At 40.8% G+C, this 24,984-nt stretch overlaps 1 pseudogene; it reads right to left on the minus strand.

Annotated features, from left to right (window-relative positions):
* Positions 1-18,945: 18,945 nt before the first annotated feature.
* Positions 18,946-19,064, minus strand: LOC128636822 (uncharacterized; annotated as a pseudogene).
* Between the last annotated feature and the right edge of the window lie 5,920 nt (positions 19,065-24,984).

A 24,984-nucleotide genomic window follows, 5' to 3' on the forward strand; every position in this document is an offset into this window, starting at 1 on the left:
GGAAGTAATTTTAACAAGTTGATGAAGGTCGTGCCTTTATTTTCAACAAATATTTATAACACATTAAAACAATAAACAACAATAACAAACACAATTTAATAACACTGATCATTCTTGTGCTTAGAGGGGAAGAAAAGAGGAAACAAATTCCGCTTAAGTTTGGTCTCATGTGGGTGAGGCAAGAAGGGGGAAGGGGCTAGGCATGCGAGTTATAGAAGGCAGAACAGGTACCCCCATTCCCCCTTTAATACGATTTAAAAAAAAAAAAAAGATATGAGTTCCTCCATGTCAATCTCGATAGGCGGGTTAGCTACAGTTTCTGTAATCGCAGGCAATTCACCTCTCATTGCTGCTGACAGAATTATTTCACGGTTAAGAAATGGTCGCAGAACCTGTCTCTGTATTGGGGGAGCCAAAGCTATCAATAAAGGTTGCCACTTTTTAAGAAAGGGGTTGAGTCAGTGTTCAGTATTTAATTTCGTGTCATACTGTTCAATAAACATGTGTCTTAGAAGGAGGCAACGAAATTGCGCCATGGTCCGCGCTTTTTTGTTAATCCATTTGCAAAGAATGCAGTGTATTGCTAACAATATGCATAGTGTAAGTAATTTGTATAATTTTTTGTATGAACCCTCCCATGAAGAGTATAATTTTTTCTAGGTCTAAAATAATGTCTAGTTCAAATGTGGTTTTAATCCAATATTGAAGCTGTCCCCAGAACTGTCTAACTGGAGGGCAGAAGTAGAAATAGTGTTGGAAATGTGGCGAAACATAGTCGGCTAGATTTAGAGTTCTGCGGCCAAAGGGGTGCGTTAGCTACGCGTGTATTTTTCCCACCGCACCTTTTAAATACCGCTGGTATTTAGAGTTCACAGAGGGCTGCGTTAGGCTCCAAAAAGGGAGCGTAGAGCATATTTACCGCCACTGCAACTCTAAATACCAGCGGTGCTTACAGACGCGGCCAGCATCAAAAACACCTGCAAAAGAGCAGTGTTCAGCTCCTAACGCAGCCCCATTGTTTCCTATGGGGAAACACTTCCTAAATCTGCACCTAACACCCTAACATGTACCCCGAGTCTAAACACCCCTAACCCCAACGTCGCCGCCACCTACCTACAATTATTAACCCCTAATCTGCCAACTGGACCTCACCGCTACTATAATAAATGTATTAACCCCTAATCCGCCCTCCCTAACATCGCCGACACCTAACTTCAAGTATTAACCCCTAATCTGCCGACCGGACCTCGCCGCTACTCTAATAAATGTATTAACCCCTAAAGCTAAGTCTAACCCTTACACTAACACCCCCCTAAGTTAAATATAATTTTATTCTAACTAAATAAATTAAATCTTATTAAATAAATTATTCCTATTTAAAGCTAAATACTTACCTGTAAAATAAACCCTAATATAGATACAATATAAATAATAATTATATTGTAGCTATTTTAGGATTAATATTTATTTTACAGGCAACTTTGTATTTATTTTAACCAGGTACAATAGCTATTAAATAGTTAATAACTATTTAATAGCTACCTAGTTAAAATAAATACAAAATTACCTGTAAAATAATTCCTAACCTAAGTTATAATTAAACCTAACACTACACTATCAATAAATTAATTAAATAAACTATCTACAATTATCTACAATTAAATCAACTAAACTAAATTACAAAAAATAAAAAAAGATTACAAGAATTTTAAACTAATTACACCTACTCTAAGCCCCCTAAAAAAATAACAAAGCTCCCCAAAATAAAAAAATGCCCTACCCTATTCTAAAATAAAAATTGTAAAGCTCTTTTACCTTACCAGCCCTTAAAAGGGCCTTTTGCAGGGCATGCCCCAAAGAATTCTGCCTTTTTGCCTGTAAAAAAAAAAACATACAATACTCCCCCCAACATTACAACCCACCACCCACATACCCCTAATCTAACCCAAACCCCCCTTAAATAAACCTAACACTAAGCCCCTGAAGATCTCCATACCTTGTCTTCACCACGCCGGATATCACGATCCGTCCAGAAGAGGGTCCGAAGTCTTCATTGTATTCGGCAAGAAGAGCTCCTCCAGAGGGTCCAAAGTCTTCCTCCTATCCGGGCAGAAGAGGACATCCGGACCGGCAGACATCTTCATCCAAGCGGCATCTTCTATCTTCTTCCATCCGGCGCGGAGCGGGTCCATCTTCAAGCAGCCGACACGGAAGCCATCCTTCTTCACCGACGGACTAACGACGAATGAAGGTTCCTTTAAGGGACGTCATCCAAGATGGCGTCCCTCGAATTCCGATTGGCTGACAGGATTCTATCAGCCAATCGGAATTAAGGTAGGAATTGAGCTCGCATTCTATTGGCTGATCGGAACAGCCAATGGAATGCGAGCTCAATCTGATTGGCTGATTGGATCAGCCAATCCGATTGAACTTGAATCTGATTGGCTGATTCAATCAGATTTTTCCTACCTTAATTCCAATTGACTGATAGAATCCTATCAGCCAGGAACTGACGGTGGCCGGAAGGGGCGGAGCTGCACGGATGCTGTGTGTGGTAGCGCTTCGGTTGGGAGAGAGCGCGCAACAAGCCCCAAGTGCTCCGAGTATTTGGCTCGACAAGCCTGACCTTTAGGCGATCTGCCTGGTGCCCGCAGCAGTAGCGGGAAGCTTGGAACCCGACGGAGGGTGAGCAGGACGGCCGCCACGAAATAGGCGTAACACAGACCCATTGCCTGGGTCACCTCTTGGAGGAAAAGAGCTCCGGTGCGGAGAGTCATTTAGAACCGGCAAGGCACAAATACGCTGGCAAGACCGGAGAGTCAGCAATCAACCTCGAATGTAAGGTACTTTTTTTATTATTTGGAAGAATCTGTGTGGGGGGAACGAAGACTAAGGGAGACGGGACAAGGCCAGGTATCCACTGTTGATAATCCTCACGGGGGTGTATGTAAAGACTCGGTGGAGTATTGTCTAAAGACGGAGGACTGCCCCAAGCAGACAAGGCCTATGTGTGAAAGGGCGTCCAGTGTAATAAGCCCCTCTTACAGGAAACGGCATACTGATGCAAGCAGGGTCCCCCCCACGAAGAATAAATATAAATACAAATAAAGTTTCCAGGAGAGTCTTAACAGCCAGGTACCGCAAGGTGGGTGAAGTCCTGGCGGGTTAGGAAAGAGGAAAAAATAGCCCCTGCTTTTCTGGGCGAATTGATATAGCTCACATTGAAGGCTGTTTGCTGCATATATTTAAAGACTAACATAAACGTTTTGCTGAAGGAAAAATAACTGACTCGTGGAAGTCTGTTATACAAGCCTATAATGGTTATTGAATGCTTCTGATTTTGAGATTTATGTATTTGACTATACAGGAGCCTATAGCAAGAAGGCAATTATAACAGCCAAGCAGGAACAGGGCGAAGCATTGGCCAGACTGGGTGCAAGCAGACAGCTGCAGCTTGCTCTTAGCAGCAATAGAATGAGATAACTTTAGAGACATCTGGAAAAATTAACCATAAGAACGTTTATTAGGAGTGGGACTGCTCAGAGAACTATAAGAGCTATATACTAAGTTTCACCCTTCGTTTTTGTGGCATGAAATAAAGCCCTAAGTTCCCAAAGTATTGTAATAGGCAAAGATCAAGGCTGAATACTGGTAGTAATTTAAGAAATTTCTAGAAGGTTAAATGTTTAATTGTGGTTAGCCAGTGTTTTGAAAGAATATGTATAATAACTTATAAGGGTTTGCTAGAAATTTGCTGTGGTTTAGGGTACTTAAGGAAGATTGCTATATTGATATCGATATTTAAGGTGATACACTGCGTTTAAAAGAATACTGGCTTTAAGCTGAGGACAACTAAAAAACTTGTCACAAGCTCGAACATTATCTAAAGAGTATAATCATTTGTTGAAAACTAAGTTTGTGGCTGTAAAGATAAGTAAGAGCAATCTAACCTGTTTAAAATGTGAAAGATTTGGGTAACTGAAACCTAAGTGAAGAGACAGCAATTAAAGGGAAAATTGTTAATAATCTTAGGTTACTGTAGGGATATTGCAATCTGTATTTAAGGTAATAGGCTTTATAAATTACTTAGAGGTCAAGAGAGTAAAAGCAATCTCAATACTATACAGGGCCAACAGCTAATTTTATTAAGTGTTTCTAAAATACAGATAAGTGTTTCTTGACGTATAATTAGGCATTGCCATAGTCAGTCACTCCCCACACGAATATAAGTGCTAGCACACTGTCGTAGAACGCACCCCTCGCACAAATCACTCCCCCCCCTTGTCCTTTTTTGCCACTTCTCCCGTCCCCTCACTTGGATTTGTCAGGCCACCACTAGGCCCTTATTAGTCTATATAATCTATATACCCACATATGGAAAGGTTTGTCACTATTAAAAACAAATCACCGGCAATGCCGCCAAAAGGGAAAGAAAAAAAAAGCCTAAAAAGAAATAGTTTAGACATAGAGAATAGAAGCTTACTAGAAACAACAAATATAAATACGATGGAGTCTCAGGACCTAGTAAAACAATTATCAGACATTATGCTGCCACAGTTTGACCAGCTAAAGAGGGATATTTCAGAACTAAGGGCAGAAGTTAAACAGTTTTCAGAGAGGTTACAAGAAGCAGAAACCAGAATATCAGGTATAGAGGATATGAATACCAGACATGAGACTAAACTGAAGGAACAATCTAGCCAAATACATATATTACAAAATAAAGTCGAAGAATTAGAAGACAGAGCTAGATGAAGCAATGTCAGAATTATAGGACTCCCAGAGATAGAGGAATTTCAGGATTTAATACACTTTACTGCAATACAACTACCTCAAGGGTTGGGTATGCAAATCCCCCCCCAAGGGATACAGGTTGAAAGAGCGCACAGAGTAGGTAGTGCTAGAACCTATGCGGATGGTAAGGCTAAGATTAGACCAGTTATTGTTAAGTACTTGAACTTTCAAGATAAAGCCACGATTATGAGTCAATATAGGAAAAAATTCCCAGTAAAGATAGGAGAGTATAACATTTTGCTCTTCCAAGATTTTTCAGTAGAAACGTCAAAAAAACGTAAAGAAATGGTACCTATTTGTACAAGCTTAATCAAAACGGGTCTGAAAGCTTCAATTATATATCCAGCCAAAATCAAAATTTTTTAACGAACAAGGAAACGTTCTACTGAATAATTACGAAGAAGCGAAAGATTTCCTATATGCCAGACAGTATTCTTAGTAACTGAATGCAGGTATAGGAATTAATCCAAAATTAGATTAATCAGGTTCTAAGGAAGAATGAAGCACAAGAGGATTAATAGTTTTAATACTATAATTAATAGGCTAGGGCCTCCAAGAGATGTCATGGTTATAGTTCTAGCTGAGCAGGTTGTTCTCAGCATTTTTGGGCGATACGGAGGAGGTCTCCTCTGTATCTGGTTTTTATATGATGCTTTGTTTTTTGCTTATTATGTTCTTTGTTGTGTTATTATTTTTCCATACCTGTTTTCCCTTACCCAAGGGGCCCCCCTCCCCTCCCTTTTCCTTTTCTTTTTTTTTTTTTTTCTCTTCCCCCAATGCGCTAGAGGGTATGTTATAATGTCTGATGGTTGAACAATTAAAAGTAATATCATGGAATGTGGGAGGGATTTCCTCATTATGGAAAAGGAAGAATATTTTGAAGCAATGTAAAAAAAATAATGCAGATATAATTATGCTACAAGAGACACATTTGAAAAAAACAGGAATTAGACAAACTTAAAGTAGGATGGGTTGAGGAGGTGATTGCAACACCCTGCACGACAAGAAAAAGGGGTGTAGTGTTCTTATTTAATAAAAAACTAGATTACAAAATTGTGGGGAAAGAACTAGATATAGAAGGAAGGTTTGCAATATTACACATAGTTTATGAAAGAGCTTTGATTCTGTGCAATATTTACGGCCCAAATAGCCTAGATAAAGTTTTTTGGAACAAGATTCAAGTCAAACTAATGAATTATGGTACGGAAAATATAATATTGGGAGGCGATTTAAATATGGTGATGTATCCAACATTAGACAGGCTGAAACCCTCTAGGAATAGTAATAGCCGAGCAGAAACTAAGTTACTTAAGAATTTGTGTAAGAATTTAAGACTTAAAGACATTTGGAGAATTCAGAACCCTGATGTAAAATGTTTTTCGTGTATATCTCACAGTCATAAAACCATGTCCAGGATAGATGTTTTCTTGATTTCAGAAAACCTATTAGGTACAGAAATATTAACCGATATTAAAGAGGTGCTAATATCGGACCATGCTATTTTATTAAATTTTAAGTTTAAAAGGGTCAAAAGAGATCCAGCAAAGTTTTTCTTCCCGACGCATTTAAGTACTAATATACAATTTAAAGACTGGCTAAAGAGAAAATGGCAGGAATATATACATTTCAATAAGGAATATGAAAACAAATATGAAATCTTCTGGGAGGCTTTTAAAGCGTTCATTAGAGGGGAAATTAAGGCGTACCTAGTTAGAAATAAGCGGATAGCACAACAGAAAGAGGTACAACTGGCAGGGCAGGTACGAAACTGCTACAATGCATTTTTAAGTGATAGATCAGGGATACTTTGGGACAAATATATAAGGGCTAAATCAGGAAGAGACACTTTTCTTATGCAGAAACTAAGACAAGAAGATCTTAGAACGAGGGCATTTTTTTATAGACACAGTGGTAGGGCTGGTAAATTTCTGGCAAACCTAGTGAGGGTTAAGAAGAAGAAACGTGCTATAGAGATGATTAGAAAGGGATCAGAGAGATTGACCAATATAAAAGAAATAAACGAGTACATATATAAATATTATCAAAACTTGTATACAAAGGATAAGATCAATCTGGAAGCAAAAGTAGATTTTTGGGATAAAATCAGACTACCAAAGCTAGATAAAGAAGATTTAGACGAGCTGAATAGACCCATATCACAGGAAGAAATAAGGAAAGCAATCAATAAAACGGCGCGTAACAAGGCACCTGGCCCAGATCAGGTTCCGATAGAACTTTATAAAATTTTGAAGGAAGAAATAACCCCTACGCTAGAAGGCCTTTTTAATACAATGTATATTAATAATAAAATTTAGTCCAAATATTTTACAACTTCAACAATTTCATTAGTCTTAAAAAAAAGGTAAGAACCCGGAAGAGATGGGCTCATATAGACCCATCTCACTGTTAAATAGTGACTACAAACTTCTTATGAGCATAATTGCCCAAAGATTAAAGAAAATGATGATCCCATTAATCCATAAAGATCAAGTCGGCTTTATGCCTAATAGGACGTCTACAACCAATCTGAGGAAATTACAGTTGATAATAGACTATTACTGGAACCAGAAAAAAAAAAGGGAACGGGGATTCAAACAGATATGGCCATCACATCTATAGATGCTGAAAAAGCTTTTGATAGGATTACATGGGATCACCTATTTACAACAATTAGAAACTTTGGTATCACAGGTTCTTTCCTCAGACTGGTACAACTGATATATAATGAACCACAGGCTAACATCTTGATAAATGGCAATATATCACAGAACTTTACTTTACAGAAAGGAACCAGACAAGGGTGCCCGTTATCACCTTATTTGTTCAATTTAGCTATTGAACCTTTAGCTATATATTTGAGAAAGGAAATAGATGGGATCTGGCTAGGGAATAGAAGAATTAGGCTTCTATTATACGCGGACGATTTATTGGTCTTCCCAAGAGACACGCAAAGAAATATTCCCCTACTAATTCAAATTCTGGGAGATTTCGGTAGGTTTGCAGGCTATAAAGTAAATGTCAATAAATCAGAGATTTTGTGGTTAATAGAAAAAAAAGATAGCTATAAGAATGCTCCATTCAAGAATGCAAATGGAAAGTTAAAGTATTTAGGCATTACACTGTCCAGAGACCCCGAAAATTGGTATACACTAAACTACCCCCAAATCTGGGCAAAATTGTCTAAGGATATGGCCAGCTGGGCTAAATTTCCATTGACCCTGTCAGGCAAAATAAATCTAATTAAAATGATCCTATTCCCTAAAATTCTGTACTTACTACAAAACTTACCTAGATTTATTAATCGTAAGGACTTAGTATCATTTAAACGAGACTGTCTAAAATTTTTATGGGGCAACAAACGGAAAGCAATTGCACTACATAATTTGTCACTATTTAAAACAGGGGCTGGCTTAGCTTTTCCAGATATAGAGCTATATAACTTAATATGCATGGGTAAATTCGCATTAGAATGGTTAACAGAGGCAAATTATTTCGCCACAAATGATATAGAAGAATTTTTAATGGCCCCATATGGCTTATAGGCTCTGCTACATCATAAAGGGAAATTACCAGATAAAGTTAAAAAGCTATCCACCATTAAGAATATAATTGCTGCATGGCATAAACTGTTGAAATTACCACGAGTTAGCCCAGCATATTCAAAGTATCTGACAATAGCGGGGAACCCCAATTTTATACCAGCAATAGAGTCGAAGGTCTTTCATAGATGGAAGAGGAAGGGCCTAATCTACTTACAACAATTGCAAGACAGGGAAACTAAAGCCTGTAGAACATTTCAGGATTTAAGAAGTGAGTTTGGAATCCCTAATAATGAATTTTATGCTTATTTGCAAATAGGGCATTTTTTAGAAACTCTTAATAAAGAATCTATGCAAGATAGCTTAGGCGAAAAGATGAATATGGTATTGAATGTATATAGTCAAGGAAACTATTCTCTCTCTTTTTGGTATAAGATAATAAAAAAGTTTCAAGAAACAACAAGAATAGGGCTTTGGCAGCAAGCTGGCGACAGCTACAAAAAAGTTTCAATTTGGTAGACAAAGCAACACTATCCATAGGTTGGAGAGAGTCCTAAATGAAAGTGATAAATAAGGTTTATATTACACCTGCTGTAAAAGCAAAATGGGATAAAAATGCCGAAAATAAATGTGCTAGATGCAGTTTCCCATTTGCGTATTTGACACATTGTTTATGGTCCTGTCAAAAGATTCAGAAATTCTGGGGTAAGCTGAATTTCTGGCTGAACAGGATCAATGGGAAAAATATCAAAATAGAAAAAAAGAGGATATTATTTTTATGTATCAAACTCCCAGACGGCTGATTAATTTTAAATTTGTAAATACAGCAATACTAATAGGGAGATCACTAATCTTGAAACATTGGAAGTCCACGAAAGCCCCCAGCCTAATAGAATGTATTAATAAAATTAAGGGACAATTGATAGTGGAGCAATTTGATACATCAGTTAATTCTGAAACTCAGATTAAACGCTTTCTTGACAAGTGGAAGAGATTTATTCAGGCCTTTTCGGAAACAGAACAGAAGCGGCTAATATACCCTTTTAGAGAGTCAGAAACATTAAATAATGCGATTGCTAGAAATGAATTTCCAAATTGTAACTAAGCATTGGGCCCCCCCCCCCTCTTCTCTGGTGGGGGGGGGGTTTGGTTTCTTTTCCTTTTTTTTTTTTAAATTTAATTTATCGTTTACTACTTGCTTAAAACAGAAACATAAAAATTATAATTGTAATAAGGAGGAGATGATAGCCTGCTATGGCGAATTTTCTGTTTTGTTTTCTGATGTCTGGAATTTCCTGTTACACTTGTACGTTTGTTTTATTTTCCAGAAAAAAAAAAAAAAAAAAAAAAAAAAAGAATCCTATCAGCCAATCGGAATTCGAGGGACGCCATCTTGGATGGCGTCCCTTAAAGGAACCTTCATTCGTCGTTAGTCCATCGGTGAAGAAGGATGGCTCCGCGTCGGCTGCTTGAAGATGGACCCGCTCCGCGCCGGATGGAAGAAGATAGAAGATGCCGCTTGGATGAAGATGTCTGCCGGTCCGGATGTCCTCTTCTGCCCGGATAGGAGGAAGACTTTGGACCCTCTGGAGGAGCTCTTCTTGCCGGATACGATGAAGACTTCGGACCCTCTTCTGGACGGATCGGTGATACCCGGCGTGGTGAAGACAAGGTAGGGAGATCTTCAGGGGATTAGTGTTAGGTTTATTTAAGGGAGGTTTGGGTTAGATTAGGGGTATGTGGGTGGTGAGTTGTAATGTTGGGGGGGGGGGTATTGTATGTTTTTTTTTACAGGCAAAAGAGCAGAATTCTTTGGGGCATGCCCCGCAAAAGGCCCTTTTAAGGGCTAGTAAGGTAAAAGAGCTTTACAATTTCTATTTTAGAATAGGGCAGGGCATTTTTTTTATTTTGGGGGGCTTTGTTATTTTTTTAGGGGGCTTAGAGTAGGTGTAATTAGTTTAAAATTCTTGTAAACTTTTTTTATTTTTTGTAATTTAGTGTTTTTTTTTTGTAATTTAGTTTAGTTGATTTAATTGAAGATAATTGTAGATAGTTTATTTAATTAATTTATTGATAGTGTAGTGTTAGGTTTAATTGTAACTTAGATTAGGATTTATTTTTACAGGTAATTTTGTAATTATTTTAACTAGGTAGCAATTAAATAGTTATTAACTATTTAATAGCTATTGTACCTGGTTAAAATAAATACAAAGTTGCCTGTAAAATAAATATTAATCCTAAAATAGCTACAATATAATTATTATTTATATTGTAGCTATATTAGGGTTTATTTTACAGGTAAGTATTTAGCTTTAAATAGGAATAATTTATTTAATAAGATTTAATTTATTTCGTTAGATTAAAATTATATTTAATTTAGGGGGGTGTTAGGGTTACTTAGCTTTAGGGGTTAATACATTTATTATAGTAGCAGTGAGGTCCGGTCGGCAGATTAGGGGTTAATAATTGTAGGTAGGTAGCGGCGACATTGGGGGGGGCAGATTAGGGGTTAAAAAACATAATTTATGTAAGAACTTACCTGATAAATTCATTTCTTTCATATTAGCAAGAGTCCATGAGCTAGTGACGTATGGGATATACATTCCTACCAGGAGGGGCAAAGTTTCCCAAACCTCAAAATGCCTATAAATACACCCCTCACCACACCCACAAATCAGTTTAACGAATAGCCAAGAAGTGGGGTGATAAGAAAAAAGTGCGAAAGCATAAAAAATAAGGAATTGCAATAATTGTGCTTTATACAAAAAAATCATAACCACCACAAAAAAGGGTGGGCCTCATGGACTCTTGCTAATATGAAAGAAATGAATTTATCAGGCAAGTTCTTACATAAATTATGTTTTCTTTCATCTAATTAGCAAGAGTCCATGAGCTAGTGACGTATGGGATAATGACTACCCAAGATGTGGATCTTTCCACGCAAGAGTCACTAGAGAGGGAGGGATAAAATAAAGACAGCCAATTCCTGCTGAAAATAATCCACACCCAAAATAAAACATAAGCAGAAGATTCAAACTGAAACAGCTGCTATGTACTTTTCTACCAAAAACTGCTTCAGAAGAAGAAAACACATCAAAATGGTAGAATTTAGAAAAAGTATGCAAAGAAGACCAAGTTGCTGCTTTGCAAATTTGATCAACCGAAGCTTCATTCCTAAACGCCCAGGAAGTAGAAACTGACCTAGTAGAATGAGCTGTAATCCTCTGAGGCGGAGTTTTACCCGACTCAACATAGGCATGATGAATTAAAGATTTCAACCAAGATGCCAAAGAAATGGCAGAAGCTTTCTGGCCTTTTCTAGAACCGGAAAAGATGATAAATAGACTGGAAGTCTTTCGGAAAGTCTTAGTAGCTTCAACATAATATTTCAAAGCTCTAACAACATCCAAAGAATGAAATGATTTCTCCTTAGAATTCTTAGGATTAGGGCATAATGAAGGAACTACAATTTCTCTACTAATGTTGTTGGAATTCACAACCTTAGGTAAAAAATCAAAAGAAGTTCGCAACACTGCCTTATCCTGATGAAAAGTCAGAAAAGGAGACTTACAAGAAAGAGCAGACAATTCAGAGACTCTTCTGGCAGAAGAGATGGCCAAAAGGAACAAAACTTTCCAAGAAAGTAATTTAATGTCCAATGAATGCATAGGTTCAAACGGAGGAGCTTGAAGAGCCCCCAGAACCAAATTCAAACTCCAAGGAGGAGAAATGGACTTAATGACAGGTTTAATACAAACCAAGGCTTGTACAAAACAATGAATATCAGGAAGATTAGCAATCTTTCTGTGAAAAAAAACAGAAAGAGCAGAGATTTGACCTTTCAAGGAACTTGCGGACAAACCTTTATCTAAACCATCCTGAACAAACTGTAAAATTCTCGGAATTCTAAAAGAATGCCAGGAAAAATGATGAGAAAGACACCAAGAAATATAAGTCTTCCAGACTCTATAATATATCTCTCTAGATACAGAATTACGAGCCTGTAACATAGTATTAATCACAGAGTCAGAGAAACCTCTTTGACCAAGAATCAAGCGTTCAATCTCCATACCTTTAAATTTAAGGATTTGAGATCCTGATGGAAAAAAAGGACCTTGCGACAGAAGGTCTGGTCTTAACGGAAGAGTCCACGGTTGGCAAGAGGCCATCCGGACAAGATCCGCATACCAAAACCTGTGACGCCATGCTGGAGCTACCAGCAGAACAAACGAGCATTCCTTCAGAATCTTGGAGATTACTCTTGGAAGAAGAACTAGAGGCGGAAAGATATAGGCAGGATGATACTTCCAAGGAAGTGATAATGCATCCACTGCCTCCGCCTGAGGATCCCGGGATCTGGACAGATACCTGGGAAGTTTCTTGTTTAGATGAGAAGCCATCAGATCTATTTCTGGAAGTTCCCACATTTGAACAATCTGAAGAAATACCTCTGGGTGAAGAGACCATTCGCCCGGATGCAACGTTTGGCGACTGAGATAATCCGCTTCCCAATTGTCTATTCCTGGAATATGAACCGCAGAGATTAGACAGGAGCTGGATTCCGCCCAAACCAGAATTCGAGATACTTCTTTCATAGCCAGAGGACTGTGAGTCCCTCCTTCTCTGATTACAGACAGAAGGGCACCGAGAACCTTCGTAAAAAATTCTTGGAGCTGTAGCTAGGCCAAACGGCAGAGCCACAAACTGGTAATGCTTATCTAGGAAAGAGAATCCCAGAAACTGATAGTGATCTGGATGAATCGGAATATGCAGATATGCATCCTGTAAAACTATAGTAGACATATAATGCCCTTGTTGAACAAAAGGCAGGATAGTCCTTACAGTTACCATTTTGAATGTTGGTATCCTTACATAACGATTCAATATTTTTAGATCCAGAACTGGTCTGAAGGAATTTTCCTTCTTTGGTACAATGAAGAGATTTGAAAAAACCCCAGTCCCTGTTTCAGAACTGGAACTGGCAAAATTACTCCAGTCAACTCTAGATCTGAAACACATTTCAGAAATGCTTGAGCCTTCGCAGGGTTTACTGGGACACGGGAAGAAAAAAATCTCTTTGCAGGAGGCCTTATCTTGAAGCCAATTCTGTACCCTTCTGAAACAATGTTCTGAATCCACAGATTGTGAACGGAATTGATCCAAATTTCTTAGAAAAAACGTAATCTGCCCCCCTACCAGCTGAGCTGGAATGAGGGCCGCACCTTCATGTGGACTTAGGAGCTGGCTTTGATTTTCTAAAAGGCTTGGATTTATTCCAGACTGGAGATGGTTTCCAAACTGATACCGCTCCTGAGGATGAAGGATCAGGTTTTTGTTCCTTGTTGTGACAAAAGGAATGAAAACGATCATTACCCTGGAAAGAAAGGGAAAGCAGAGTAGACTTAGAAGACATAACAGCATTCCAAGTTTTAAGCCATAAAGCTCTTCTAGCTAAAATAGCTAGAGACATATACCTGACATCAACTCTAATGATATCAAAGATGGCATTACAAATAAAATTATTAGCATGTTGAAGAATAAAAATGCTATGAGAATTATGATCTGTTACTTGTTGCGCTAAAGCTTCTAACCAAAAGATGAAGCTGCAGTAACATCCGCTAAAGATATAGCAGGTCTAAGAAGATTACCTGAACACAAGTAAGCTTTTCTTAGAAATGATTCAATTTTCCTATCTAAAGGATCCTTAAGGAAGTACCATCTGCCGTAGGAATAGTACGCTTAACAAGAGTAGAGACAGCCCCATCAACTTTAGGGATTTTGTCCCAAAACTCTAATCTGTCAGATGGCACAGGATATAATTGCTTAAAACGTTTAGAAGGAGTAAATGAATTACCCAAATTATTCCATTCCCTGGAAATTACTTCAGAAATAGCACTAGGGACAGGAAAAAACTTCTGGAATAACTACAGGAGATTTAAAAACCTTATCTAAACGTTTAGATTTAGTATCAAGAGGACCAAAATCCTCAATTTCTAATGCAATGAGGACTTCTTTAAGTAAAGAACGAATAAATTTCATTTTAAATAAATATGAAGATTTATCAGCATCAATCTCTGAGACAGAATCCTCTGAACCAGAAGAACCATTATCAGAATCAGAATGATGATCATTTAAAAATTCATCTGGAAAATGAGAAGTTTTAAAAGACTTTTTACATTTACTAGAAGGAGGAATAACAGACATAGCCTTCTTAATGGATTTAAAAACAAAACCTCTTATGTTATCAGGAACACTCTGAGTATTAGATGTTGACAGAACAGCAACAGGTAATGTAACAGTACTTAAAGGAAATATTATCTGCATAAACAGTTTGTCATGACAAAACAGTACAAACAACAGCTGGAGGGACAGATACCATAAGTTTACAGTAGATACACTTAGCTTTGGTAGCTCCAGCCCCAGGCAGGGATATTCCAGAAGTATCTTCTTACTCAGCTTCAACGTGGGACATCTTGCAATATGTAATAGAAAAAACAACATATAAAGCAAAATTGATCAAATTCCTTAAATGACAGTTTCAGGAATGGGAAAAAAATGCCAGAGAATAAGCTTCTAGCAACCTGAAGCAAAAAATCAATGAGACTTAAATAATGTGGAGACAAAAGTGACGCCCATATTTTTTCGCGCCAAAAAAGACACCCACATTATTTGGCGCCTAAATGCTTTTGGCGCCAAAAATGACGCCACATCCGGAACGCCGACACTTTTGGCGCAAAAGAACGTCAAAAATTACGCAACTTCCGGCGACGCGTATGACGCCGGAAACAGAAAATAATTTTTGCGCCAAAAAAGTCAGCGCCAAGAATGACGCAATAAAATGAAGCATTTTCAGCCCCCGCAAGCCTAACAGCCCACAGGGAAAGTCAAATTTTTAAGGTAAGAAAAAAATGAATTATTCATATGCATTATCCCAAATATGAAACTGACTGTCTGAAATAAGGAATGTTGAACATCCTGAGTCAAGGCAAATAAATGTTTGAATACATATATTTAGAACTTTATATAAAAAGTGCCCAACCATAGCTTAGAGTGTCACAGAAAATAAGACTTACTTACCCCAGGACACTCATCTACATGTAGTAGAAAGCCAAACCAGTACTGAAACGAGAATCAGTAGAGGAAATGGTATATATAAGAGTATATCGTCGATCTGAAATGGGAGGTAAGAGATGAATCTCTACGACCGATAACAGAGAACCTATGAAATAGACCCCGTAGAAGGAGATCACTGCATTCAAATAGGCAATACTCTCCTCACATCCCTCTGACATTCACTGCACGCTGAGAGGAAAACCGGGCTCCAACCTGCTGCGGAGCGCATATCAACGTAGAATCTAGCACAAACTTACTTCACCACCTCCATAGGAGGCAAAGTTTGTAAAACTGATTTGTGGGTGTGGTGAGGGGTGTATTTATAGGCATTTTGAGGTTTGGGAAACTTTGCCCCTCCTGGTAGGAATGTATATCCCATACGTCACTAGCTCATGGACTCTTGCTAATTACATGAAATAAATATTATGTAGGGGTCGGCGATGTTAGGGGCAGCAGATAAGGGGTACATAGGGATAATGTAGGTGGCGGCGGTGTGCGGTCGGCAGATTAGGGGTTAAAAAAAATTTAATAGAGTGGCGGCAATGTGGGGGGGCCTCGGTTTAGGGGTACATAGGTAGTTTATGGGTGTTAGTGTACTTTAGAGCACAGTAGTTAAGAGCTTTATGAACCGGCGTTAGCCCATAAAGCTCTTAACTCCTGGCTTTTCTCTGCGGCTGGAGTCTTGTCGTTAGATTTCTAACGCTCACTTCAGCCAAGACTCTAAATACCAGCGTTAGAAAGATCCCATTGAAAAGATAGGATACGCAATTGGCGTAGGGGGATCTGTGGTATGGAAAAGTCGCGACTGGAAAGTGAGCGTTAGACCCTTTCCTGACTGACTCTAAATACCAGCGGGCGGTAAAAACCAGCGTTAGGACCCCCTAACACTGGTTTTGATGGCTAACGCAGAACTCTAAATCTAGGCGTATGACATTTAACACACATGTTAGGGTGTTGGGTGTTCCATTTAGCCAAACAGTCTGGGTTGATGTAATCCCTATGAAGTAAACAAGTCTGGACTAATGTCGAGGCTTTCACCCTTTCTAAGATAAGCTTTATATTGAAAGTCGATATATGGGTTGAAGTGAGTGGAACCATCCCCTCAACTATTTTACTCAGTATGGGTGTTTCTGTTTAAACAGTCATTTATAGAAATCTGATGCAGAAAAGATCCCAATTCCAAACAATGTATGTGAAATGGAGAAAGGAGAGGAGTGCCAGAATTATGGGTTTTGTCTCTGCAGGACGTTAATATAGTGCCTAAGTTGTAGGTAGGCAAAGAAGTGGTTATGAGGAATGTTAAATTGCCTTTGTATGGCATCAAAGGTTTTAACCGTGTGTAATAGTGGGTCTAAAACATCCCCTAAAGTTCTAATTCCTGCCTGTTTCTAAAAGCGGAAGGGTGCCGAAGTATTACCTGCTGGGAAGTCCTCATTTCCCACTATTCCAATGTATCTAGGAATTGTGGATTTTAGGTTCAAGTATCTATTTACGCCATATCTTATGGTAAATCTTCCTAGTAACAGGCTTGCGAGCCTGAATCATAGTGTCAATGACCGACTCAGAAACCCACACTTAGACAGCTTCGGATAAAACGATACTTGGATGAAGGAAAAGACCCTGATCAGAAGGTCCATCCTCAGAAAAGTTCCCAAGGTGGAAAGACTATATTTCCACTAGGTCTGCATACCAAGTCCTGCGAGGCCACAAAGGGGCAAATACAATCACCACCGTTCTCTCCTGTTCAATACGAGCAATGCCTTGTGGAAGGAGAGCAGATGGAGGAAAAAGGTATGTGTCACAGGCACCGGGCTGCAGGGGTTAAACCTCTTCCACCCTATCACCTACCCCCTCTTGTTTCTCAGCGGTTTTGGGCTCCTCAGAGCAACCGCGATCTCCCGGAGCTTTGGTTTCCCTTGTTTTGTCTGTAAACTGGATCTTGGAAGAAGCTGGCCTCTGATCGACCTCTCTCTCCTGGAACTGCTGATGGGCTGCATCAGCTAGGACTCCCAGTCCCCTTTAATCCTGGTCGCCCCAGCGGCCCTTTGTCCCAGAGCTCCGCTCTTTTGGGGATTACTAGCCCCTAGGAAGGACAAGGGGTGGTGGAATTGCCGGAGGGGAGCTCCTTTGGGAACCGGGGGTTTTGGACAGCCCTGCCCCCATAACTTCAACGGACTGTATCTCTGGTCCCCAGTAATGAATCACACCGCTTTGGACTGTGGCATATGGGGGCCGAGAGCTTTCAAAGGACACCTTTGAAGTGCTGCCGCTCCCCCGGGATCACCTTGAAATCACCACCCCTGTGTCCTGGGGCTATGTGGTATCTATGGCAGGTGCCAGCCTGTCTGGAGGGGCGGGAATGGCGGGAGAAATGAAGGTCAGATAAGGCTTGTTATCAAGAATAGTTTTTGTATAAATGTGTGTTTTCCCTAATAAAAAATCACTTCTTGTTTTTACCTGAATGCTAGTCTGTCTAGTTATTTGGGTGGGATTGCTGAAATCACTTTCTCCACTACATAGCGGCTGGTTCCAGGTGTTGTAAGGATCCTTTGGCGGAGCTACTCAGTCGGGGTAGCAGGGAATCTATCACAGTATGCAAGACTGCTTCCCAAGAACAATGCCAAAACATCTAGCAAAACGGTCTGCAGATCACTTGATCAAGAATTGTACCTTGGCGTTCTGCCGAAACGCCCTCCATAATCCAACTCCGGAACCCCCCATTCAAGGGTTTACCCGGAGAACTGCAGATGGAGATCCCACTCCCCATGATGAAATATCTGTCTGTTTCAGAATTCCAACTCCCAATTGTCCACCACTGGAAGGTGGATGACAGACAGCAATTGAGAGTTTTCGTCCACTGAACAATCTAAGTCACCTCCTACAGGCTAAGGAACTTAGAGTTCCTCCCTAGAGGTTGATATAAACCATTGAGGTGATATAGCCTGACTGTAACTAAGACAAGAACAAATAAGGCCAAGACATCAGAGTATTGCAAATCGCTAACAACTCCAACATGTTAAAGAGGAGAGCAGACACCGCCGAGTCCATAACCCCTGTGCCTTAAACAAGACCTGCATACCAACCCAGCAGGTTGGCGCCCGTGGTCACATCACCCAGGAATGTCTCCAGAAGAACGCGCTCTGAGACAGATACTTCCGAAAAAAATCCCACTACGGGAGAGAATCTCTTTTCGGCTAATCTAGATCTATCCTCTGAGACAGATCCGAATGTTCTCCATTATGGAAAATAGCCAAGGGAATGATGTCCATGGAAACCATCAGACCAATTCCCTCCATACATTTAGACAGTGAAAAGTGAAGGAAAATCAACTGTAGCTAGATCCAAACACCCAACCATCTGGTTGCAATATGGTTAAGCTATCTACCAGACCACTAGAGCTTGCTGTTGGCTGGACAGAAGACAGCAGAGAAAAGAAAAGGAATATATCTTTGATTATCCGACCTCAGACATCTTTTCCTAGATAATCTATTAAGGTCCAAGCCTACTACCCCTGGTGTTCCCAGGCAGTCTCCCATCCAGGTACTGACCAGGACTGGCCCTGCTTAACGTCCAAGATCAGACGGAATCGGGTGCATACAGAGCATTGTGGCGGTAGACAATTAAATCACCCAGTAGACGGGACAAGGGAACTCTTCAGATTTGTTTCCCATCCCTGGCAAAGTAGATTGGACAAGATCTCTTGAAGGACATAGCGCCCCAAGGAAGGATGACACCTGAACCATATATAGTCCAAAAGAACACCCTTGTAATACCCCAAGACCTAAAAGTCTTTCAGGGATGACAAAACTCAGAAAAAGACCCCAAATCAGGGGAACAAAAAATCCTACAGGTCTATGTTCGTTATGAACAGGCCCTCTTGAACCAAAGAAGCAAGGATACTACTTTGAAAGTCAGAGCCTGAGTTACTTTAGATAAATACCTAGATCCTGTTTCCAAACTGGGACTGGAACTCTCACTCCCAGAGAGGAAGATCCTGAACCCAGTGCAAGGAATGCTTCTCATCATACCTGGATTGCAGATACTCTAAAAGGAGAAATCTGCCCTTGGGAGAAAAACTTAGATTGGACTTCAAAAGACAAACTTTGCTTCCCATACCGGGCTATCTGGGTGAAAACCAGGAATCCTAACCGCTAGCCCATATGGGAGTCTAAGAATGAGTAAAAGGAAAACTCTTCTTTAGTCTTACTCTTGACGTGCGGAAGAAAAACATAAATTATGCTTACCTGATAATTTCCTTTCCATCTGTATGGGAAGAGTCCACAGCTGCATTCCTTACTTTTGGGAAATACTGAACCTGGCCACCAGGAGGAGGCAAAGACACCCAGCCAAAGGCTCAAATACCGCCCCACTTCCTCATAACCCCAGTCATTCTGCCGAGGGAACAAGGAACAGTAGGAGAAATATCAGGGTGAAAAAGGTGGCAGAAGAAAAAATAAATACATTTAGGGCTGCCCACCGGAGAACACGGGCAGGAGCTGTGGACTCTTCCCATACAGATGGAAATGAAATTATCCGATAAGCATAATTTATGTTTTCCATCTTAATATGGGAAGAGTCCACAGCTGCATTCCTTACTTTTGGGAAACATACACCCAAGCTCTAGAGTACACGGAATGCTAACGGGAGGGAAACAGAGACGGACCCATATCTGAGGGCACCACAGCCTGCAAAAACCTCTCCCCCGTAGGCTGCTTCAGCAAAAGCCAAAACATAAAACTGTAAGGAGAACTAGGTAGCTGCCTTACAAATCAGATCCATAGAGGCCTCATCCTAGAAGGCCCAAAAGGAAACCGCTGCTCTCATAGAATGAGCCGTACTCCACAGAGGAGGCTTATGTCCTGCCGTGTCTATGCGGAACGGATGACACTCCTCAATCAAAAAGGTAAGGAAGTCAAAGAGGCCCTCTGACCCCTACGCTTCCCGGAGAGAAAAACAAAAAAAGAGGTTTGTCTAAATTCCTTTGTGGCCCAAAGATAGAACTTCCAGGCACAAACCACATCCAAAACATACGTTGTAAACGTTCCTTCGATGAAGGAGGATTAGGATATAAAAAAGAACCACAATCTCTTGATTGATGTTGTGAATTGACACAACCTTAGGAAGAAACTGAACTTGGTTCATAAAACAGTCTTATCGGCATAAAAAGCCAGATAAGAAGACACATTGCAAAGCAGCAATCACAGATACTCTGCATGCATAAGCAATAGACCGTAGAAAAGGAACCTTCCCAATTTTGTGTCTACTTCATACATAGGCTCCAACGGAACCAGATGCAACACTTTAAGAACAAGATTTAAACTCCAAGGAGGAGCCTAGATCTAAACACAGGTCTGATCCCAGCAGAGCCTTAACAAATGGCTGCACATCTAGAAGCTCAACTAACCTCTTGTGCAGTAACACAGGCAGGGCCGAAAACTGTCCCATCAGGGGACTTGCAGAAGTTCTTCTCCAGTTCATCCTGGAGAACAGAATACGTAGGTCCTCCACACCTTATGATAGATGCAACGAGCAACCAGCTTACAAACTTAATGAGAATAAAAATAACTCTCTCAGAAACCCCTCTCTTGGCTAAGACTAAGCGTTCAATATCCATGCAGTCAGCCTCAGATAATCTAGACAATGATGAACAAAGAAACCTTGTTCAGCAGATCCCTGCGACAAGGTAACTTTCACGGAGGAGATGACGACATCCCACTATATCTGTGAACCATATCCTTTGAGGCCAAGACGGAGCAATCAGTATCACTGACGCCTTCTTGACTCGAGACACTACACGGCCAGAAAGGATAAATTAGATTGAACCTCCAAGGCACCGCTAATGCATCCGTTAGCTCTGCCTGAGGATCCCTGTACCTCGACCCATATCTGGGTAGCTTGGTATTTATAAGATCTTCCTCTATCAAATCTCTGCAAACATTCGGAATGGAGAGACCATTCCTTTGGATGAGAGGATTGTCTGCTGAGGAAATCCGCTTCCCAGTTGTCCCCACCCAGAACGTGGTTCGCTGACAGCTAACAAATGTGGGTCTCCCCCACATCAAAATCCGAGATACTTCCCTCATAACTAGGGAGCTTCTCGTTCCCCCCTGATGATTGATGTTAGCCGCCAAGGATATATTGTCTGACTGGAAACTGAATAACTGGGACAAACCCAGCTGAGGCCAAGCCGTCAGCATTGTATATTGCCCAAAGATTCAAAATGAGGTCAGGAGGGAGCTTTACCTCCTGAGACCATAGGCCCTGTATCTTTCTGGCACCCCAAACGGCTCCCCATCCTGACAGACTGCAACCGTAGTCACAATCACCCAGGATGGTCTGAAGACGGATGTCCCTCAGGACAAGTGATCCGGATAGAACCACCAAGAGAGCGATTCTCTTGATTGGTTGTCCAGAGAAATCTGTTGAGACAGATCCGAATGATCGTCGTTCCACTCCTTCAGCATGTGCAGTTGCAACAGTCTGAGGTGAAACCTGGCAAGGGAAAGGATGTCCATGCTGGACACCATGAGATCAAGCACCTCCATACACCGAGCCACAGATGGACTTAAAGAGATCTGGGGGGCAAGTTAGCTTGCAATGTCTCTGGTCTGATAGAGATATTCTCATGTCTATGGAGACTATTATAGTACCAGTGATTTGACCCTGGTACTTGACACAAGAGAACTCTCTCTAGATTATCTTCCATTCATGGGAACGAAGAAGACAGGAGAGATTCCGAATGGTCCACTCTTCCAAAATTTCTTGACGGCGTAGCTAGACCAAACGGAAGGGCAATAAACTGGAAGTGCTGGTCCAGGAATGCAAACTTAGGAACTGGAAGTGGTCCTAGAGGATTGGTACGTGAAGGGAGCATCCTTCCGATCTATCATGGTCATGAACTGCCCCTCTCAAACGAGGGGAAGAATGGTCCTTATAGTCTCCATCTTTAACGAGGGGACATATAAAAACTTGCTTAAGCACTTTAGGTCCAGAATCGGACGGAAAGTTCCCTCCTTTTTAGGGACCACGAAAAGGTTTGAACAGTATCCCAAACCTCTCACTGCGATAGGCACTGGGACAATAACTCCTAAGAGGACAAATCCCGTACACACCCCAGAAAGGATTCCCTCCTTACTGTGCCAGGAAGACAGAAGGAATCTGCCCTTGGGTGGCTAAGACTTAATACCTATCTAAAAACCTTGATCTATGACCTCCAGGACCCATGGATCCTGTACATCCCTGGACCAAGCGACTGAAAAGAGCGACATACTGCTCCCTACACGATCCTGATGAGGACAGGGGACCGCCCATTCATACAGATTTAGACTCGGCGGGATTCTTGCTCTGCTTGGATTTATCCAGGACTGAGACGGTTTCCAAGAGCTCTTGGTTTGCTCTGGCTTAGCGGAGGACAGCTGACATGGCCTGCATCAGAAGGAAAGGAATTACAATCATCCCTTATACTAGTTCATATACTCTTGCAGTAAGAGGGCACCCTTTCCCCCTGTGACCAAGGAGATAATTGAGTCCAGGCCTGGACCAAACAAAATCATTCCCTTTAAGGGGAGGAAGAAGTTTAGACATAGAAGTCAAATCCGCAGACCATGACTTCAGCCAGAGCCCAACGGGCCTGAACAGAAAAAGCTGAAGCCATAGCATAGCAAATCTGTCACAGATAAAAGAATTAGCAACCCTCAAGGCTGTAAATCATTCCTTAGGAACGTCGAGGGGACCCACCACCTTGATCAAATCCTATAAGGAGTCACAGCAGAAGGTAGTTTCTCCAGCAACTGCGGCAACAGCCGCCGACGGTTGAAACAAATATCCTGTATGTTGAAACATCTTTCTTAACAGAGTTTCCAGCTCTTATCCATGGGCTCTTCAAACGAAGAACTATCCTCAAGTGGGATAGTAGTACGTTTTAGTAAAGGTGAAGATTACACCATCCTATTTAGGGACGAAACCTCACAACTCCATTAAGAGACCAGGACCGGGAACAATTTGTTAAAGGGAGAATAGGGGAAAAAAAAGAATCCAATCCTGTCCCCTTCATTTCTAATAATGTTCACCATCTAACAGGAGCAGGGAAGAGAAGGCACCACCCTGTCCTCAAACTCTATTCAATTTAGCAATTAAAGGATCATCAGGCATTATGACCTCTGGAACCTCTGAATTCACCAAAAACTTCCTTTAGAAGAAAACGCAAATTCCTAAAACCAAAGTCTTTGTTCCTCCGCAGCTGGAGGTTTAGAGGCAGCAGACATTGACCCAGAAAGTTCATACACTGAAGTCTCAGAAAGAACTTCATCCGCGGATAACCCTATCAGTTAAATCCCAAAAAATAATTTAATGTACTCTGGGACGGAGTGCAATATGTAACCTTTTGCTTGCGCTTAGCAGGGCAAGGTAAAGCATTAAAGGCCGCAGACACCGCCGTCTGAACTGCGCAGTAACGTCTGGTGAAAAAAGGCCCCCTCCAGATGGAGGATCAGCAACGCTACGGGAAAACTGCATGTGTATAGAGATAATAATGTAGGGTACTCACCTCCCTGGATGAAAACTCCTCAGAGGTGGACGGCTCTGTGGTATCAAACATGTTTGATATTATCACATTATCAAGGCATATGGAACATAATTAAGAGGGGGAACTAGGGCCTCCTTACCATATTAACAGGAATTACTCTTAGGAATAGAGGGTGTGCCTTTTAAAGTAACAGAATCCTCCATCGCTAGTGCAATAACCGGAGAACTAGAGAAATAAAACATCTTATTTTATTTAAAAAAACGGCACCCCCCCAATGGCTGAGGCACACACACCACATCCAATGACCCAGACAGTACAGAGATTTAGGATTCCTCTCTGATAGTCCCGTCAGGAAAGAGGGAATGAATCACAGTGCACAATGCAGGACTGGCCCTGCTATGAGAGAAAGCTCGCCAAGCTTGAAAGCGCGCCAAGCTTGCATGGCTCTCAAAGTGAAACCTGTAAATTCCATAACAGCCTATGAGCCCATAACATCTTACACAAAGCAGTATAAAATCAAACATATAAGATTATTATCCCCCCTGTTCAATAATCCCCCTAAAGAGATATTAACCATTGATTCTATACAGATAAAAAGAGTCCCACTGTGACCCTGTCTTCTTGCGTTATCATACATATATAAAATATAAAACTATCTTACCAGAATCCATGCCGTGGAACAGGAACACGGCCTTTCAAGTGTGACAGATAGTAGCATCGCTTCTGACATGGACTTGAGTGAAGAAAGCAGGCAGCACAACTTGTCAACGCTGATTGCCTATGAAGCTGTTAATATGAGTTGGGATGGTTTCGCAGAAAGACTCTACTTGCATCTCCGGACTCTTTCATCCATGCTCTCACTGAGAGGCTGACAGGACTACTTAAAAATCCAGTCCCATCTCAAAAAGTACTACCCTCCATAAAAGACTACTCTGAAATCTTCTAACACTTCTCTGCCAAGATCCTGAGACTAAAGGCAAAGAATGACTGGGGTTATGAGGAAGTGGGGGCGGT

This window comes from Bombina bombina, chromosome 7, assembly GCF_027579735.1.
Source record: "Bombina bombina isolate aBomBom1 chromosome 7, aBomBom1.pri, whole genome shotgun sequence".
Lineage (NCBI taxonomy): Eukaryota > Metazoa > Chordata > Amphibia > Anura > Bombinatoridae > Bombina > Bombina bombina.